The sequence below is a fragment of the Procambarus clarkii genome, chromosome 89 (assembly GCF_040958095.1).
Source record: "Procambarus clarkii isolate CNS0578487 chromosome 89, FALCON_Pclarkii_2.0, whole genome shotgun sequence".
NCBI classification, from domain to species: Eukaryota; Metazoa; Arthropoda; class Malacostraca; order Decapoda; family Cambaridae; genus Procambarus; species Procambarus clarkii.
Window position 1 is genome coordinate 5114557 of NC_091238.1, and position 20158 is coordinate 5134714.

The following is a 20158-nucleotide window of genomic DNA, read 5'->3' on the forward strand; positions in this document are numbered from 1 at the left end:
ACACCTGGCAACAAGGGACCAACACCTGGCAACAAGAGGACCAACACCTGGCAACAAGGGACCAACACCTGGCAACAAGGGACCAACACCTGGCAACAAGAGACCAACACCTAGCAACAAGGGACCAACACCTGGCAACAAGGGACCAACACCTGGCAACAAGGGACCAACACCTCGCAACAAGGGACCAACACCTGGCAACAAGGGACCAACACCTGGCAACAAGGGACCAACACCTGGCAACAAGGGACCAACACCTGGCAACAAGGGACCAACACCTGGCAACAAGGGACCAACACCTGGCAACAAGGGACCAACACCTGGCAACAAGGGACCAACACCTGGCAACAAGGGACCAACACCTGGCAACAAGGGACCAACACCTGGCAACAAGGGACCAACACCTGGCAACAAGGGACCAACACCTGGCAACAAGGGACCAACACCTGGCAACAAGGGACCAACACCTGGCAACAAGGGACCAACACCTGGCAACAAGGGACCAACACCTGGCAACAAGGGACCAACACCTGGCAACAAGGGACCAACACCTGGCAACAAGGGACCAACACCTGGCAACAAGGGACCAACACCTGGCAACAAGGGACCAACACCTGGCAACAAGGGACCAACACCTGGCAACAAGGGACCAACACCTGGCAACAAGGGACCAACACCTGGCAACAAGGGACCAACACCTGGCAACAAGGGACCAACACCTGGCAACAAGAGACCAACACCTGGCAACAAGGGACCAACACCTGGCAACAAGGGGACCAACACCTGGCAACAAGGGGACCAACACCTGGCAACAAGGGACCAACACCTGGCAACAAGGGACCAACACCTGGCAACAAGAGACCAACACCTGGCAACAAGGGACCAACACCTGGCAACAAGGGACCAACACCTCGCAACAAGGGGACCAACACCTGGCAACAAAGGACCAACACCTGGCAACAAGGGGACCAACACCTGGCAACAAGGGACCAACACCTGGCAACAAGGGACCAACACCTGGCAACAAGAGACCAACACCTAGCAACAAGGGACCAACACCTGGCAACAAGGGACCAACACCTGGCAACAAGAGACCAACACCTGGCAACAAGGGACCAACACCTAGCAACAAGGGACCAACACCTGGCAACAAGGGACCAACACCTGGCAACAAGGGACCAACACCTGGCAACAAGGGACCAACACCTGGCAACAAGGGACCAACACCTGGCAACAAGAGACCAACACCTGGCAACAAGGGACCAACACCTGGCAACAAGGGGACCAACACCTGGCAACAAGGGACCAACACCTGGCAACAAGGGACCAACACCTGGCAACAAGGGACCAACACCTGGCAACAAGGACCAACACCTGGCAACAAGGGACCAACACCTGGCAACAAGGGACCAACACCTGCAACAAGGGACCAACACCTGGCAACAAGGGACCAACACCTGGCAACAAGGGACCAACACCTGGCAACAAGGGACCAACACCTGGCAACAAGGGACCAACACCTGGCAACAAGGGACCAACACCTGGCAACAAGGGACCAACACCTGGCAACAAGGGACCAACACCTGGCAACAAGGGACCAACACCTGGCAACAAGGGACCAACACCTGGCAACAAGGGACCAACACCTGGCAACAAGGGACCAACACCTGGCAACAAGGGACCAACACCTGGCAACAAGGGACCAACACCTGGCAACAAGGGACCAACACCTGGCAACAAGGGACCAACACCTGGCAACAAGGGGACCAACACCTGGCAACAAGGGACCAACACCTGGCAACAAGGGACCAACACCTGGCAACAAGGGACCAACACCTAGCAACAAGGGACCAACACCTGGCAACAAGGGACCAACACCTGGCAACAAGGGACCAACACCTGGCAACAAGGGACCAACACCTGGCAACAAGGGACCAACACCTGGCAACAAGGGACCAACACCTGGCAACAAGAGACCAACACCTGGCAACAAAGGACCAACACCTGGCAACAAGGGACCAACACCTGGCAACAAGAGACCAACACCTGGCAACAAGGGACCAACACCTGGCAACAAGGGACCAACACCTGGCAACAAGAGACCAACACCTGGCAACAAGGGACCAACACCTGGCAACAAGGGACCAACACCTGGCAACAAGGGACCAACACCTGGCAACAAGGGACCAACACCTGGCAACAAGGGACCAACACCTGGCAACAAGGGACCAACACCTGGCAACAAGGGACCAACACCTGGCAACAAGGGACCAACACCTGGCAACAAGGGACCAACACCTGGCAACAAGGGACCAACACCTGGCAACAAGGGGACCAACACCTGGCAACAAGGGGACCAACACCTGGCAACAAGGGACCAACACCTGGCAACAAGGGACCAACACCTGGCAACAAGGGGCCAACACCTGGCAACAAGGGACCAACACCTGGCAACAAGGGACCAACACCTGGCAACAAGGGACCAACACCTGGCAACAAGGGACCAACACCTGGCAACAAGGGACCAACACCTGGCAACAAGGGACCAACACCTGGCAACAAGGGACCAACACCTGGCAACAAGAGACCAACACCTGGCAACAAGGGACCAACACCTGGCAACAAGGGACCAACACCTGGCAACAAGAGACCAACACCTGGCAACAAGGGACCAACACCTGGCAACAAGGGACCAACACCTGGCAACAAGAGACCAACACCTGGCAACAAGGGACCAACACCTGGCAACAAGGGGCCAACACCTCGCAACACAGGAGCAAGAACTGACGACAACTAGTTCAGTCGCCAACAGCTTCCAAAACAAGGCAACACACGGTGCCCCTTCAGCTGCCAGTCCCAATTGAAAAGGGCGCGTTGGCCATCACTTGTATAGAAATGGTTGTCACGTCCCTTTGAGGAGGCTTCAGGGTGTAGCTGGCACGCCATCACTGTGTAAGGTGAATACTCACACCCCTGGCCAGCCCACCCCATCACCCTGGCCAGCCCACCCCATCACCCTGGCCAGCCCACCCCATCACCCTGGCCAGCCCACCCCATCACCCTGGCCAGCCCACCCCATCACACAGGCCAGCCCACCCCATCACACAGGCCAGCCCACCCCATCACACAGGCCAGCCCACCCCATCACACAGGCCAGCCCACCCCATCACACAGGCCAGCCCACCCCATCACCCTGGCCATCCCCCCATCACCCCGGCCAGCCGCCAGCACCCTGGCCAGCTCCTTAGACCTGGCCAGCCCCTAACACTTTGGCCAGCCTCAAACACCCTGGTCATCATCCCCCCTTCCAACAGCCTGGCCAGCCCCCAACACTTTGGCCAGCCCCTAAGACCCTGGCCAGCCCCCAACACCCTGGCCAGCCCCCAACACCCTGGCCAGCCCCCAACACCCTGGCCAGCCCCCAACACCCTGACCAGCCCCTAAGACCCTGGCCTGCCCCCTAAGATCCTGGCCTTCCCCTAAGACCCTGGCCATCCCCTAAGACCCTGGCCAGCCCCCAACACCTGGCAAGCCCCCAACACCCTGGCCAGCCCCCAACACCCTGGCCATCCCCTAAGACCCTGGCCATCCCCTAAGACCCTGGCCATCCCCTAAGACCCTGTCCATCCCCTAAGACCCTGGCCAGCCCCTGAGACCCTGGCCAGCCCCCAACACCCTGGCCAGCCCCCAACACCCTGGCCAGCCCCCAACACCCTGGCCAGCCCCCAACACCCTGGCCAGCCCCCAACACCCTGGCCAGCCCCCAACACCCTGGCCAGCCCCCAAGACCCTGGCCAGCCCCCAAGACCCTGGCCAGCCCCCAACACCCTGGCCAGCCCCCAACACCCTGGCCAGCCCCCAACACCCTGGCCAGCCCCCAACACCCTGGCCAGCCCCCAACACCCTGGCCAGCCCCCAACACCCTGGCCAGCCCCCAACACCCTGGCCAGCTCCAACACCCCTGGCCAGCCCCCAACACCCTGGCCAGCTCCAACACCCCTGGCCAGCCCCCAACACCCTGGCCAGCCCCCAACACCCTGGCCAGCCCCAACACCCCTGGCCAGCCCCCAACACCCCTGGCCAGCCCCCAACACCCTGGCCAGCCCCCAACACCCTGGCCAGCCCCAACACCCTGGCCAGCCCCCAACACCCTGGCCAGCCCCCAACACCCTGGCCAGCCCCCAACACCCTGGCCAGCCCCCAACACCCTGGCCAGCCCCCAACACCCTGGCCAGCCCCCAACACCCTGGCCAGCCCCAACACCCTGGCCAGCCCCCAACACCCTGGCCAGCCCCCAACACCCTGGCCAGCCCCCAACACCCTGGCCAGCCCCCAACACCCTGGCCAGCCCCCAACACCCTGGCCAGCCCCCAACACCCTGGCCAGCCCCCAACACCGTCCAGGACAACCATCCTCCTCTCCTCGGAGATATAAACCATAAAGTTGTGTGTGGAGTCAGTTGAAGAGCGAGAGACTTGTGGAGCGGAGAGTGGAGAGAATAGCAGAGTTACTGATGACATGTGTTTGATGTTTGGGGAGCTTGGGGTCAGTAGCCTGCTGCTGCCTGACTCGCTGAAAGTGATACGGAGGAGGGTGGGGGGAAACAACATCAGGTAAGGGGGAAGGGAACGAGGGGCTTTGTCACCCCCTCTCCCCTGGTAACAATGTCGAGCTGATTAAATTATTGTAAGCGATACTGAGACGCTCCCACGACCTGCAGATGTTTGTATTGGTCGAGTGACATTCTTGTTGGGTATTCACTCGGCGCCCCCGGCGGCTCCTGTCAGCTGTGTTCACTTCTCCAGCACCACACCCGCCTCCTCCCGGCCGCCCCCACACGCGAGTGCACACCCTCACACTTCCTATCACACTCTCGTGCACAACCAGCCCCGTACATCACCCCCGTACGTACGTACGTGCATGCTGGAAACTACGACCACTGGGTAAAAACCTATTATTGTTTAGACTGGAGCTGTGCCTGAGAGCAAACAGCGAAACAAAAGTGACACGTTTTTATGGAGTGGGTCGATTGACAGTCTCGTCAACGTATTGAGTCAACGGGTGGCATTGTTGACGCCCCCCCCCCTTGGGCCGGCCCCAGGGCCACGGGGGCCGTGGCCCAAAATGGTGTCACCTTTCAGCAGCTCCGTGATAATGGCGCTGGCTGTCCAGTTCCTCCGTGCTCGGGACCAGCTTTGTGCCTGCCGTCAGCCCCCACAAAGAGAGTCGCTTCCTCTATCCAGCTATTTAGTGGCGGCGTTTATTTGGTCGGCGCGGCGGCTCCTCCGCCTCCGTCGCCTCTCCCGGAATGTTGCACCAAGTTCTCATTGAAATCGTCTTAGTGAGTGCGTGCGTAAGAGGGTGCGTGCGTAAGAGAATGAGTGGGTGAGTGCGTACGTAGTTGGTTGGTGCGTGCGTGAGTAGGCGTATGTTAAAGTGGGTGCGCACTTAAGTGCATGCGTGCATAAATGAGTGGGTGGGAGACACACACACACACACACACACACACACACACACACACACACACACACACACACACACACACACACACACACACACACACACACACACACACAAGGCTATTTAACACAGGGGGAACACGCACAAGGGGACACAGGTGGAAACTGAGCGCCCAAATGAGCCACAGAGATATTAGAAAGAACTTTTTTAGTGTCAGAGTGGTTGACAAATGGAATGCATTAGGAAGTGATGTGGTGGAGGCTGACTCCATACACAGTTTCAAGTGTAGATATGATAGAGCCCAATAGGCTCAGGAACCTGTACACCTGTTGATTGACGGTTGAGAGGCGGGACCAAAGAGCCAGAGCTCAACCCCCGCAAGCACAACTAGGTGAGTACACACACACACACACACACACACACACACACACACACACACACACACACACACACACACACACACACACCAGGAAGCAGCCCATGACAGCTGACTAACTCCCAGGTACCTAATTATTGCTAGGTAACAGGCGCATTAGGGTGAAAGAAACTGCACGTTGTTTTCGCCGGCGCCCGGAATCGTACCCGGGACCACAGGATCAAGCGTCCAACGTGCTGTCCGCTCAGCCACCAGCCCCTTACATGTGTACGTAAGTCGATGCGTCCATTTTTAGGTGGGTGCGTAAGTGGTCCTTGAGTTAGTGAGTGGATCCTTCCGTGCATGAGTGCGTACGTGTGTGCGTGCGTACGTGACTATGTGCGTACGTGAGTGCGTGCGCACGTATCATCAGAATTCGGATTCTGATGATTCGGAGCTCATTTCGGATTCTGTTTCAACATTGTTGTACCGCGCGTGACCTCGTCTAATGTTACTGTTGCCTCTATAGAGGCAACAGTAGCAGTAACTATAGAGGCAACAGTAGCAGTAACTATAGAAGCAACAGTAGCAGTAACTATTGAGGCAACAGTAGCAGTAACTATAGAGGCAACAGTGACAGTAACTATAGAGGCAACAGTAGCAGTAACTATAGAGGCAACAGTAACAGTAACTATAGAGGCAACAGTAGCAGTAACTATAGAGGCAACAGTAGCAGTAACTGTAGAGGCAACAGTAGCAGTAACTGTAGAGGCAATAGTAGCAGTAACTATAGAGGCAACAGTAGCAGTAACTGTAGAGGCAACAGTAGCAGTAACTGTAGAAGCAACAGTAGCAGTAACTATAGAGGCAACAGTAGCAGTAACTATAGAGGCAACAGTGACAGTAACTATAGAGGCAACAGTAGCAGTAACTATAGAGGCAACAGTAGCAGTAACTATAGAAGCAACAGTAGCAGTAACTGAAGAGGCAATAGTAGCAGTAACTGTAGAGGCAACAGTAGCAGTAACTGTAGAGGCAACAGTAGCAGTAACTGTAGAGGCAACAGTAGCAGTAACTGTAGAGGCAACAGTAGCAGTAACTGTAGAGGCAACAGTAGCAGTAACTATAGAGGCAACAGTAACAGTAACTATAGAGGCAACAGTAGCAGTAACTATAGAGGCAACAGTAGCAGTAACTGTAGAGGCAACAGTAGCAGTAACTGTAGAGGCAACAGTAGCAGTAACTGTAGAGGCAATAGTAGCAGTAACTATAGCGCAACAGTAACAGTAACTGTAGAGGCAACAGTAGCAGTAACTATAGAGGCAACAATAGCAGTAACTGTAGAGGCAACAGTAGCAGTAACTGTAGAGGCAACAGTAGCAGTAACTGTAGAGGCAATAGTAGCAGTAACTATAGCGCAACAGTAGCAGTAACTGTAGAGGCAACAGTAGCAGTAACTGTAGAGGCAACAGTAGCAGTAACTGTAGAGGCAACAGTAGCAGTAACTGTAGAGGCAACAGTAGCAGTAACTGTAGAGGCAACAGTAGCAGTAACTGTAGAGGCAACAGTAGCAGTAACTATAGAGGCAACAGTAGCAGTAACTATAGAGGCAACAGTAGCAGTAACTGTAGAGGCAACAGTAGCAGTAACTGTAGAGGCAACAGTAGCAGTAACTATAGAGGCAACAGTAGCAGTAACTATAGAGGCAACAGTAGCAGTAACTGTAGAGGCAACAGTAGCAGTAACTGTAGAGGCAACAGTAGCAGTAACTGTAGAGGCAACAGTAGCAGTAACTGTAGAGGCAACAGTAGCAGTAACTGTAGAGGCAACAGTAGCAGTAACTGTAGAGGCAACAGTAGCAGTAACTGTAGAGGCAACAGTAGCAGTAACTGTAGAGGCAACAGTAGCAGTAACTGTAGAGGCAACAGTAGCAGTAACTGTAGAGGCAACAGTAGCAGTAACTGTAGAGGCAACAGTAGCAGTAACTGTAGAGGCAACAGCAGCAGTAACTGTAGAGGCAACAGTAGCAGTAACTGTAGAGGCAATAGTAGCAGTAACTGTAGAGGCAACAGTAGCAGTAACTGTAGAGGCAACAGTAGGAGTAACTATAGAGGCAACAGTAGCAGTAACTATAGAGGCAACAGTAACTATAGAGGCAACAGTAGCAGTAACTGTAGAGGCAACAGTAGCAGTAACTATAGAGGCAACAGTAGCAGTAACTATAGAGGCAACAGTAACTATAGAGGCAACAGTAGCAGTAACTGTAGAGGCAACAGTAGCAGTAACTATAGAGGCAACAGTAGCAGTAACTATAGAGGCAACAGTAACTATAGAGGCAACAGTAGCAGTAACTATAGAGGCAACAGTAGCAGTAACTATAGAGGCAACAGTAACTATAGAGGCAACAGTAGCAGTAACTGTAGAGGCAACAGTAGCAGTAACTATAGAGGCAACAGTAGCAGTAACTATAGAGGCAACAGTAACTATAGAGGCAACAGTAGCAGTAACTATAGAGGCAACAGTAACTATAGAGGCAACAGTAGCAGTAACTATAGAGGCAACAGTAGCAGTAACTATAGAGGCAACAGTAACTATAGAGGCAACAGTAACTATACTGCCCAGCCTGGTGGCTCCCAGTGTTGCTGCCCCAGCCTGGTGGCTCCCAGTGTTGGTGCCCCAGCCTGGTGGCTCCCAGTGTTGGTGCCCCAGCCTGGTGGCTCCCAGTGTTGCTGCCCCAGCCTGGTGGCTCCCAGTGTTGCTGCCCCAGCCTCGTGGCTCCCAGTGTTGCTGCCCCAGCCTGGTGGCTCCCAGTGTTGCTGCCCCAGCCTGGTGGCTCCCAGTGTTGCTACCCCAGCCTGGTGGCTCCCAGTGTTGCTGCCCCAGCATGGTGGCTCCCAGTGTTGGTGCCCCAGCCTGGTGGCTCCCAGTGTTGGTGCCCCAGCCTGGTGGCTCCCAGTGTTGCTGCCCCAGCCTGGTGGCTCCCAGTGTTGGTGCCCCAGCCTGGTGGCTCCCAGTGTTGCTGCCCCAGCCTGGTGGCTCCCAGTGTTGCTGCCCCAGCCTGGTGGCTCCCAGTGTTGCTACCCCAGCCTGGTGGCTCCCAGTGTTGCTGCCCCAGCCTCGTGGCTCCCAGTGTTGCTGCCCCAGCCTGGTGGCTCCCAGTGTTGCTGCCCCAGCCTGGAGGCTCCCAGTGTTGCTGCCCCAGCCTAGTGGCTCCCAGTGTTGCTGCCCCAGCCTGGTGGCTCCCAGTGTTGCTACCCCAGCCTGGTGGCTCCCAGTGTTGCTGCCCCAGCCTCGTGGCTCCCAGTGTTGCTGCCCCAGCCTCGTGGCTCCCAGTGTTGCTGCCCCAGCCTGGTGGCACCCAGTGTTGCTGCCCCAGCCTCGTGGCTCCCAGTGTTGCTGCCCCAGCCTGGTGGCTCCCAGTGTTGGTGCCCCAGCCTGGTGGCTCCCAGTGTTGCTGCCCCAGCCTGGTGGCTCCCAGTGTTGCTGCCCCAGCCTGGTGGCTCCCAGTGTTGCTACCCCAGCCTGGAGGCTCCCAGTGTTGCTGCCCCAGCCTCGTGGCTCCCAGTGTTGCTGCCCCAGCCTGGTGGCTCCCAGTGTTGGTGCCCCAGCCTGGTGGCTCCCAGTGTTGCTACCCCAGCCTGGTGGCTCCCTGTGTTGCTGCAGCAGCCTGGTGGCTCCCAGTGTTGCTGCCCCAGCCTGGTGGCTCCCAGTGTTGCTGCCCCAGCCTGGTGGCTCCCAGTGTTGCTGCAGCAGCCTGGTGGCTCCCAGTGTTGCTGCCCCAGCCTGGTGGCTCCCAGTGTTGCTGCCCCAGCCTGGTGGCTCCCAGTGTTGCTGCCCAAGCCTGGTGGCTCCCAGTGTTGGTGCCCCAGCCTGGTGGCTCCCAGCCTGGTGGCTCCCAGTGTTGCTGCCCCAGCCTGGTGGCTCCCAGTGTTGCTACCCCAGCCTGGTGGCTCCCAGTGTTGCTGCCCAAGCCTGGTGGCTCCCAGTGTTGGTGCCCCAGCCTGGTGGCTCCCAGTGTTGCTGCCCAAGCCTGGTGGCTCCCAGTGTTGCTACCCCAGCCTGGTGGCTCCCAGTGTTGCTACCCCAGCCTGGTGGCTCCCAGTGTTGCTACCCCAGCCTGGTGGCTCCCAGTGTTGCTGCCCCAGCCTGGTGGCTCCCAGTGTTGCTGCCCCAGCCTGGTGGCTCCCAGTGTTGCTGCCCCAGCCTGGTGGCTCCCAGTGTTGCTACCCCAGCCTGGTGGCTCCCAGTGTTGCTGCCCAAGCCTGGTGGCTCCCAGTGTTGGTGCCCCAGCCTGGTGGCTCCCAGTGTTGCTGCCCAAGCCTGGTGGCTCCCAGTGTTGCTACCCCAGCCTGGTGGCTCCCAGTGTTGCTACCCCAGCCTGGTGGCTCCCAGTGTTGCTGCCCCAGCCTGGTGGCTAACAGTGTTGCTGTCCCAGCCTGGTGGCTCCCAGTGTTGCTGCCCCAGCCTGGTGGCTCCCAGTGTTGCTACCCCAGCCTGGTGGCTCCCAGTGTTGCTACCCCAGCCTGGTGGCTCCCAGTGTTGCTGCCCCAGCCTGGTGGCTCCCAGTGTTGCTGCCCCAGCCTGGTGGCTCCCAGTGTTGCTGCCCAAGCCTGGTGGCTCCCAGTGTTGGTGCCCCAGCCTGGTGGCTCCCAGTGTTGCTGCCCAAGCCTGGTGGCTCCCAGTGTTGCTACCCCAGCCTGGTGGCTCCCAGTGTTGCTACCCCAGCCTGGTGGCTCCCAGTGTTGCTACCCCAGCCTGGTGGCTCCCAGTGTTGCTACCCCAGCCTGGTGGCTCCCTGTGTTGCTGCAGCAGCCTGGTGGCTCCCAGTGTTGCTGCCCCAGCCTGGTGGCTCCCAGTGTTGCTGCCCCAGCCTGGTGGCTCCCAGTGTTGCTGCAGCAGCCTGGTGGCTCCCAGTGTTGCTGCCCCAGCCTGGTGGCTCCCAGTGTTGCTGCCCCAGCCTGGTGGCTCCCAGTGTTGCTGCCCCAGCCTGGTGGCTCCCAGTGTTGCTGCCCCAGCTTGGTGGCTCCCAGTGTTGCTGCCCCAGCCTGGTGGCTCCCAGTGTTGCTGCCCCAGCCTGGTGGCTCCCAGTGTTGCTGCCCCAGCCTGGTGGCTCCCAGTGTTGCTGCCCCAGCCTGGTGGCTCCCAGTGTTGCTGCCCCAGCCTGGTGGCTCCCAGTGTTGCTGCCCCAGCCTGGTGGCTCCCAGTGTTGCTGCCCCAGCCTGGTGGCTCCCAGTGTTGCTGCCCCAGCCTGGTGGCTCCCAGTGTTGCTGCAGCAGCCTGGTGGCTCCCAGTGTTGCTGCCCCAGCCTGGTGGCTCCCAGTGTTGCTACCCCAGCCTGGTGGCTCCCAGTGTTGCTGCCCCAGCCTGGTGGCTCCCAGTGTTGCTGCCCCAGCCTGGTGGCTCCCAGCCTGGTGGCTCCCAGTGTTGCTGCCCCAGCCTGGTGGCTCCCAGTGTTGCTGCCCCAGCCTGGTGGCTCCCAGTGTTGCTGCCCCAGCCTGGTGGCTCCCAGTGTTGGTGCCCCAGCCTGGTGGCTCCCAGCCTGGTGGCTCCCAGTGTTGCTGCCCCAGCCTGGTGGCTCCCAGTGTTGGTGCCCCAGCCTGGTGGCTCCCAGCCTGGTGGCTCCCAGTGTTGCTGCCCCAGCCTGGTGGCTCCCAGTGTTGCTGCCCCAGCCTGGTGGCTCCCAGTGTTGCTGCCCCAGCCTGGTGGCTCCCAGTGTTGCTGCCCCAGCCTGGTGGCTCCCAGTGTTGCTGCCCCAGCCTGGTGGCTCTTAGTGTTGCTGCCCCAGCCTGGTGGCTCCCAGTGTTGCTTCACTAGCCTCGTGGCTCTCACAGCTTGCTTCACTAGCCTGGTGGCTCCCAGTGTTGCTTCACTAGCCTCGTGGCTCCCAGTGTTGCTGCCCCACCCTGGTGACTCCCAGTGTTGCTTCACTAGCCTCGTGGCTCCCACGGCTTTCCTCACTAGCCACGTCGTTCTCACAGCATGCTTCACTAGCCTCGTGGCTCCCACAGCTTGCTTCACTAGCCTCGTGGCTCCCACAGCTTGCTTCACTACCCTCGTGGCTCCCACAGCATGCTTCACTAGCCTCGTGGCTCCCACAGCTTGCTTCACTACCCTCGTGGCTCCCACAGCATGCTTCACTAGCCTCGTGGCTCCCACAGCATGCTTCACTAGCCTCGTGGCTCCCACAGCTTGCGTCACTGTCCATGTGGCTCCCACAGCTTGCTTCACTGTCCGAAATGTTGTAGGGTTCTGTTCTTTGTGGCTTACTGTTTAAGGGTGTTCTTCAATGAATGCACAGAACCCTCCTGCATGCTGTAAAGTCCCAATATGCATGATGCTCATGTTCTATGTATGCTGCCAGGTCCCAGTGTGTATGTTGCCAGGTCCCAGTGTGTATGTTGCCAGGTCCCAGTGTGTATGTTGCCAGGTCCCTGGGTGTATGTTGCCAGGTCCCAGTGTGTATGTTGCCAGGTCCCAGTGTGTATGTTGCCAGGTCCCAGTGTGTATGTTGCCAGGTCCCTGGGTGTATGTTGCCAGGTCCCAGTGTGTATGTTGCCAGGTCCCAGTGTGTATGTTGCCAGGTCCCAGTGTGTATGCTGCCAGGTCCCAGTGTGTATGCTGCCAGGTCCCAGTGTGTATGTTGCCAGGTCCCAGTGTGTATGTTGCCAGGTCCCAGTGTGTATGCTGCCAGGTCCCAGTGTGTATGTTGCCAGGTCCCAGTGTACATGCTTCCAGGTCCCAGTCTGTATGTTGCCAGGTCCCAGTGTGTATGTTGCCAGGTCCCAGTGTGTATGTTGTCAGGTCCCAGTGTGTATGTTGCCAGGTCCCAGTGTGTATGTTGCCAGGTCCCAGTGTGTATGTTGCCAGGTCCCAGTGTGTATGTTGCCAGGTCCCAGTGTGTATGTTGCCAGGTCCCAGTGTACATGCTGCCAGGTCCCCGTGTACATGTTGCCAGGTCCCAGTGTGTATGTTGCCAGGTCCCAGTGTGTATGTTGTCAGGTCCCAGTGTGTATGTTGCCAGGTCCCAGTGTGTATGTTGCCAGGTCCCAGTGTGTATGTTGCCAGGTCCCAGTGTGTATGTTGCCAGGTCCCAGTGTGTATGTTGCCAGGTCCCAGTGTACATGCTGCCAGGTCCCCGTGTACATGTTGCCAGGTCCCAGTGTGTATGTTGCCAGGTCCCAGTGTGTATGTTGCCAGGTCCCAGTGTGTATGTTGCCAGGTCCCAGTGTGTATGTTGCCAGGTCCCAGTGTGTATGTTGCCAGGTCCCAGTGTACATGCTTCCAGGTCCCAGTGTGTATGTTGCCAGGTCCCAGTGTTTATGTTGCCAGGTCACAGTGTGTATGTTGTCAGGTCCCAGTGTGTATGTTGCCAGGTCCCAGTGTGTATGTTGCCAGGTCCCTGGGTGTATGTTGCCAGGTCCCAGTGTGTATGTTGTCAGGTCCCAGTGTGTATGTTGCCAGGTCCCAGTGTGTATGTTGCCAGGTCCCAGTGTACATGCTTCCAGGTCCCAGTGTGTATGTTGCCAGGTCCCAGTGTGTATGTTGCCAGGTCCCAGTGTGTATGTTGTCAGGTCCCAGTGTGTATGTTGCCAGGTCCCAGTGTGTATGTTGCCAGGTCCCAGTGTGTATGTTGCCAGGTCCCAGTGTGTATGTTGCCAGGTCCCAGTGTGTATGTTGCCAGGTCCCTGGGTGTATGTTGCCAGGTCCCTGGGTGTATGTTGCCAGGTCCCAGTGTGTATGTTGTCAGGTCCCAGTGTGTATGTTGCCAGGTCCCAGTGTGTATGTTGCCAGGTCCCAGTGTGTATGTTGCCAGGTCCCAGTGTACATGCTTCCAGGTCCCAGTGTGTATGTTGCCAGGTCCCAGTGTGTATGTTGCCAGGTCACAGTGTGTATGTTGTCAGGTCCCAGTGTGTATGTTGCCAGGTCCCAGTGTGTATGTTGCCAGGTCCCTGGGTGTATGTTGCCAGGTCCCAGTGTGTATGTTGTCAGGTCCCAGTGTGTATGTTGCCAGGTCCCAGTGTGTATGTTGCCAGGTCCCTGGGTGTATGTTGCCAGGTCCCAGTGTGTATGTTGCCAGGTCCCAGTGTGTATGTTGCCAGGTCCCAGTGTGTATGTTGCCAGGTCCCTGGGTGTATGTTGTTAGGTCCCACTAAGGATGCTGTAAGGTCCCACTAAGGATGCTGTAAGGTCCCACTAAGCATGCTGTAAGGTCCCACCAAGCATGCTGTAAGGTCCCACTAAGCATGGTGTAAGGTCCCACTAAGCTTGCTTTTTCCTGCTTTTATGCCTCATTTTGTTGGAAAGGTTCATAAGAGGTTCATAACTGAACAGCAAGTGATGGAAGCTCATGTTATGTTTCCGTGCCTAGTACTAATGGAGTACATAATATTAGTACAGGCAACTTAACTCATTATATTATCACACTATTAAGTTGACCTCTGAAAACAATAAAGCTGAATTTAACAAAAGATGTAACCTGAGCGCCGTCAGTTGTGTAGAAGAGGGCGCCCTGATGGCGGGCGGCGGGCGCGTGGAGCCTCTCGTTCAACTCTAATTAATAACTTGTGAGTGTGATGGTGTAGCGTGTCGGGGGTCCGCCCTCATCCCCGCCGCTGTGTGGTCGTGCGCTCCACTTACTTCCGCGTGTATCTGCAACCTGAGCGCCCAGTGTTGTGCTAGTGGTCGTCCGCCGCGCCATCTGGGTGGCTGTCAGCCCGCGCAACCTGTCCTCTTAAAAAAAACGTCTCTTTTGGCCGTTTGCTCGTATGGCCGAATATGGACGTAATTTGAAAATGATAATAAATTGAAAATAAATTTGGGATTTTTTTTTTCAACAACAGTAAGTTAAGGATCGTCTGATAGGTTAGGTGGGCAGGAAATTCTCATAAAGTTTCAAAACGTTATGAAAAACGTTAATTGAAAGTTCCTCTTCTAACCTGTCCGAGGAGGGCCGGACGACTCAAACAGAAAACGGAACAGTACGTCACTTTTGTGAGTCGATTTCATTTCAAATTACGTCCAAATTTGGCCATAGTGCGCATGACGTTATTTTTAAGAGGACGGGTTGGCCCGGGGGCCTCTGGCTGGCAAACATGGACCTCGCTTATACAATGAAATTTCAGTAACGGTAATGTCTCTGGCTTGGACGCCCAGGGGTTGGAGGGCTCCCTTCTATGGCAGCAATATTTTCTCCACATATCTAGTGTACTGGTCCCCATCCCCATCTATGTCTGATGACGCGAGGTTGGAGGTGAGGTACTTGCGCTAACCGCATTAAACTTACAGATTTAATGGTAATTTTATCGGTGTGTCATGAGCGGACGGGGTCGTCCCAGAGCCCCATGACCGGGAGTAGGGTCGTGCTGACCGGCCTTCACCAAGCCTCAGGATCTGAAATGTTGAGCTGCAAGTCCGTTGACTTTAGCACTAGATTAAATAATAGTGTATTATGATGTTGAAATTAAAAACATATGTTCAGATGACATATTTGTCTTCTGGGAGCAACGTTTTGTTTACATTAAGTGGGTAAGCGCGTGTTTGGGCAGGGATAGAGGGGCGAGGGTAGGGCATGTGTGGGCAGGGAAGGAGGAGATGGGGGACATTTAGGGAACCCCACTATTATAAGTTGGGGACATGATTACGGGAACTCCGCTACTATAGGTAGGGAGACATGGTTCAGGAGTCCCCTTCTTCACCAATGATAAGAGTTACTGCAAATATACATGAATTTTTGGACCCGATATCTATGCAATGTGTGTGTGTGTGCCGGGTTTAGGGACACATGCTTGGTACTACTTCATTAACCTTTGCAGGTGACTGGTGGGTGGTCGGGGACTGTCATTACTGGGTATCAGTCGGCCCTATTGCCCTCTTTTAAGGGGGTATCAGCTTCTATGGCAACCAGAGTGATGATGGTGGAGATGAACTGGTGAACGACGAGACCAAAGAATTTAATAAAGATAATGCACGCCAAATACATGTTCTGATAGCAGCTTTGTATTTTGTGTGTTCCCAGCACAGGAATGGTTCAACCACCTCTAGTATTGGGGGTGTTGATTTAATCTAAGAATTCCTAGTGTCACTAGGCACCAGACGCCAGTGTGGCCGGGGCTCACAAGTCTCCTCCATGTGGGAGTCCTTCCCAACTGACTTTAACTTATGCTGGAGTTCTATATCGCTGGAGCTCTTCACAAATGGAGCTCTTCACAAATGGAGCTCTGGACGGCTGGAGTCCTAAACGGCTGGAATATATGGAACGATGGGATCAGCAACTCGGGTAAGGAAATATTATCGACCATTTGAGTAACTCAAACCAAAGATGAGGGCGCCACCGGTGACCAGACACCCCCAGCTGCACGCCCACTCCTCGGGCACCCTCCGCCCACCACCACCCAGCCCTCCGTCCACCACCGCCCAGCCCTCCGTCCACCACCGCCCAGCCCTCCGTCCACCACCGCCCAGCCCTCCGTCCACCACCGCCCAGCCCACCACCACCCAGCCCTCCGTCCACCACCGCCCAGCCCTCCGTCCACCACCGCCCAGCCCTCCGCCACCACCACCCAGCCCTCCGTCCACCACCACCCAGCCCTCCTTCCAGCCCTCCGCCCACTACCACTGGTAGTGGGCGGAGGTAGTGGGCTATATGTTTTTCTTCAGTACATTCCAGTTTTATCAATTTGTGTTACAAATACATTTGTTGCACTTCAAAGGATTTTGTTATAAGACTGGATGTTGAACCATTATTAAGGGGATATTGTTAAAGATGGGTATATATGCATTTAAGGGTAATTTATTATTGATAGGGTGTCTATGAATTTCAGGGGTTAATTTATCAAATGGGTGATTATACATTTCAAGGGATATTTGTTAAAGAGCGGGTATTTAACCCACTCATGGGAATTTATTAAAGATAGGGTGTTTTGTGTATTTCAAGGGTTAATTTCACCGACAGGTTGTTTCCCAAGCTGAGGGTGTACCCAGGTGAGGGCGGGGACACAACCCGAGGGGTGTGAAACTGGGGGGATGTAACAACTGGGGGTCCCACAGGGCTCGGTCCTGAGACCACTGTTCCTCCTAATTTATGTTAAGGACCTGCCCGCGGGAGGCGCTCCGACGACGGACACGCGAGCTGACACTAAGCTGATGAGGAATGTAAGTACCGGACCACTACACCAACGGTGAGGAGCACCTTCAACAATTACTCCAAACGGGGCACACAGATGGCTGATAGAGTTCAATCCCAGCAAGTGTAAGGTAGTGAAAAAGGAGACCAAGAGGCAATAACTAAACCATAAGGGAACGAAAGTTACAGAAATAGGGGAGATAGACATATATATATATATATATATATATATATATATATATATATATATATATATATATATATATATATATATATATATATATATATATATATATATTGTGACGGTAAAGCGTTGGTGTTCGGCTGTTTCAAAAGCTGGGGGCAGGGCCTCGTCACATAACAAAAAAAAAGAGAAGTTTGTCCTTTCGTCTGTGGTAAGGTAATGGGAAGACACACAAAACACAAAGTATACAAACAATGAAATTTTAATTACTCTAGAAATAAGACATGAATAAAGACAATCTCGTAAAATTCAGGACAAGTCAACAAACAAAACAAAATGAATAATTACTGGTAATGAAAAGTTACTCTAAGACAAGAATATAAGTTATAGTGATAGCAATATAAATCAAATAAGTGAGGTGCTGGAATACTGGCTTCAAGCTGCCACCTCCCTTAGTACACAACAGCCAGGGCTTAGTCTACTAGCGAGAGATGTCAACTCCAAGGAGCACAGAGATATTCTGAGGAGTTGACGTGCTGGTGGCCCAGACGTCGACTCTTGTGGTGGTGTGAGTGCAGGTGCGGCGAGACACCAGCCAATCGGCAACAGGCAGGCGGAGGATGAGCAGTTTGCTGGTTACGGCGGCTGGAGCCGGTGTGTCGGGGTGTGCATGGTACGATTTGCTTCCTGGGCAAAACGTTTGGCGATACTGGTGGACGTATCTTCTATATAGTATCTTGTACTTTAACGACGTAAATATGTAGGGAAGAGCAGGCTCAATCTCTCTTGAAAGAGATTATCATCACAAATATATATATATATATATATATATATATATATATATATATATATATATATATATATATATAGCTAGCTGAAAACTCACACCCCAGAAGTGACTCGAACCCATACTCCCAGGAGCAACGCAACTGGTAACTACAGGACGCCTTAATCCGCTTGACCATCACGACCGGACAAAAGGAAGTGATAGCCGAAGCTATTTGAATCACTTCAAAATCAAATCAAATAGCTTCGGCTATCACTTCCTTTTGTCCGGTCGTGATGGTCAAGCGGATTAAGGCATCCTGTAGTTACCAGTTGCGTTGCTCCTGGGAGTATGGGTTCGAGTCACTTCTGGGGTGTGAGTTTTCAGTTGCATATAGTCCTGAGGACCATTCAGGCTTGTTTGCATTATATATATATATATATATATATATATATATATATATATATATATATATATATATATATATATATATATATATATTATATATATAATGTTGTACCTAGTAGCCAGAACGTCGTACTCGGCCTACTATGCAAGGCCCGATTTACCTAATAAGCCAAGTTTTCCCTGAATTAACATATTTTTTCTAATTTTTTTGTTATGAAATGATAAAGCTACCCATTTCATTATGTATGAGGTCAATTTTTTTTTATTGTAGTTAAAATTAACGTAGATATATGACCGAACCTAACCAACCCTACCTAACCTAACCTAACCTATATTTATAGGTTAGGTTAGGTAGCCGAAAAAGTTAGGTTAGGTAGGTTAAGTAGTCGAAAAACAATTAATTCATGAAAACTTGGCTTATTAGGCAAATCGGGCCTTGCATAGTAGGCTGAGAAGTGCGTTCTGGCTACTAGGTACGACATATATATATATATATATATATATATATATATATATATATATATATATATATATATATATATATATATATATATATATATATATATATATATATATATATATATATATTTCGTTCCAATAGGGTCTGAGACCCTAGGCCCATGGGGTGAGAGTGCAAGATTTCTTAAGGATCTTGGTTCCAAGCTCATTGACACCACAAGAGACCCTAGAGCAGCAAGTTTTCTCTTTCAGCGCCTCAGTGTCGCGATCCAGAGGGGAAATGCCCGCTGCATCCTCGGTTCCTGCCCGGCGTCGGAGGAGTTCGAGGAAATCTACAGCCTCTAGGAAGCGAACTTTTTCTTGTGTCCTCTTAATGTTTATTTTTTGTATAAAATCAGATATGTAACTGTATAACCTTGCATAATAAAGTGTACATCATAATAAATAAGAAAAGGGGGTGGTAGGAGAAGTGAACACTCTTTCGTATTCAGAGTTAAATGTCAAGTTTTTCCCTGAGTGCTCTGTGTTCCCTTCTCTGAGGCTGTGGGTCCCTATAATTGCACCAGTGGTGGTACCCCCTTATATATATATATATATATATATATATATATATATATATATATATATATATATATATAAAGACTTCCTTCATTCATGTAGAGACACTAACAAGCACGCGTAGTGTCCCCTTGAATGAAATACACAGGAAGAAGAAGTTTTGGAAGCCACCTCCATCCACACCTTCAAGGTCAGATGCGACAAAGAACTTGAAGGTGGGAATAGTTAAGTAATAACAACGGGTACAACAAGGCTGTCAGGCTGGGTGTGAGGAGCTAGAGCTTACTCCCCAGTAGTCACTCTTAGGTAAGTCCCCCCCACCAGGCCACCCCAGCAGCCCTCAAACCAGGCCACCCCAGCAGCCCCAACACACCAGGCCACCCCAGCAGCCCCTACACACCAGGCCACCCCAGCATCCCCTACACACCGGCCACCCCAGCAGCCCCAACACACCAGGCCACCCCAGCAGCCCCAACACACCAGGCCACCCCAGCAGCCCCTACACACCAGGCCACCCCAGCATCCCCTACACACCGGGCCACCCCAGCAGCCCCAACACACCAGGCCACCCCAGCAGCCCCAACACACCAGGCCACCCCAGCAGCCCCAACACACCAGGCCACCCCAGCAGCCCCTACACACCAGGCCACCCCAGCAGCCCCTACACACCAGGCCACCCCAGCAGCCCCAACACACCAGGCCACCCCAGCAGCCCCAACACACCAGGCCACCCCAGCAGCCCCTACACACCAGGCCACCCCAGCAGCCACACACCAGGCCACCCCAGCAGCCCCTACACACCAGGCCACCCCAGCAGCCCCTACACACCAGGCCACCCCAGCAGCC